This window comes from Chionomys nivalis, chromosome 19 (genome assembly GCF_950005125.1).
Source record: "Chionomys nivalis chromosome 19, mChiNiv1.1, whole genome shotgun sequence".
In the NCBI taxonomy this organism is placed as follows: domain Eukaryota; kingdom Metazoa; phylum Chordata; class Mammalia; order Rodentia; family Cricetidae; genus Chionomys; species Chionomys nivalis.
Window position 1 is genome coordinate 28,491,308 of NC_080104.1, and position 1,263 is coordinate 28,492,570.

General features: G+C 41.3%; 1 non-coding gene across 1 annotated transcript; it reads left to right on the forward strand.

The window, feature by feature from the left end:
• The first annotated feature begins 742 nt into the window (after positions 1–742).
• On the forward strand, positions 743–852 carry LOC130862481 (U6 spliceosomal RNA). The gene has a single exon (XR_009055650.1). It is a non-coding gene; the product is annotated as a U6 spliceosomal RNA (small nuclear RNA).
• The last annotated feature ends 411 nt before the right edge of the window (positions 853–1,263 follow it).

Consider the following 1,263-nt stretch of genomic DNA (forward strand, 5'->3'; position numbering starts at 1 on the left):
TCATGCTTCTGGGGTGGGGACCTCAGCCAGACAGTCCTCTTAGACTGAGAACAGGATCAACGAGCAACCTTCATATTCTAATTCACACATCAACCTTCATATTCTAATTCACACATCACACCAGTTGTGTAAAACACAGCTTCTTGTTTACTCCTCGTGCTGGTGGTTGGTTTTGGGGAGCTGATACGTGTCACCTGGGAAGAGGAACGCTCAGCTGAGGAATGGTCTCCAGCAGATTGGCCTATGGACATATCTATGGGCTATTTTCTTGACTAACGATTAAGGTGGAATGGCTCAGGCCACAGTGGACAGTGCCACCTCTGCACGGATTGTCCTGGGTTATACAAGAAAGCCATGGAGACAAACAATGGAGAGCAAGCCAGTAAGCAGTATTCCTCCATGGTCTCTGCCAGAGCTCCTGTTCCTGCAGTGAGCCCCAGCCTTGGCTTCCCTTGATAATAGACTGTGACTTATAAACCAAATAAAGCCTCCTCTGGGCCAAGCTGCTAACAATTCTTTATATTAAATTCTTCCTAGAAGAATGGCTAATATGGTTCCTGTCCCCTAAATAACTAGTCATGGCCAGAAATAAGGACAAAATGTTTCACATAAAAAAATTTTTTAACATGGTCAGTGATTTGTTAAGCTATCTATAACCACTTATAGAATTTGTGAGCCCAAGGCTAAGAATCTCGGGATCTGATGGAGGATATTTGTTTAAATTATTCTTATAAAATCATGTGTGCTCACATTGGCAGCACATACACTAAACAGGATGAAATGACACAAAGAGAATTCGCACGGCCCCTGCACAAGCGTGTCACGCAAATTTGAGAAAATAATTTGAAAGTGCCTTGGGTTCCGGGCCATTGCACTCTATGCCTCAGCTGTATGCTGTCTCCTGAAAGGTGGCCTTGGCATTTCAAGTAAGATATCAAATTAAAAGACTACTTCACCAGCAAAAGATGGTTAATAAATCATGATCCTGAAGGAAAATGTTACGGTCAAGGGGAATTTGGTTTTGGTCACACTCTATTTTCTGCGTAGTTTCAGGAAACTGATTTTATTTTAAAGTCTATTCTTTAAATCTTTTGGCAGGATGCAAATGAATTAAGCCCCCTGGGGTTTAAATAGACTCACAGTAAAATGGATTAAGATTTTATAAAATTGAGGATTTCTTTTACATAAGGAAGTGTCCTCTTTTTCTCCTAAAAACAAAGTCCCTGAGTTTGGACCAGATGATAGTCTGGGACACAGAAAGTT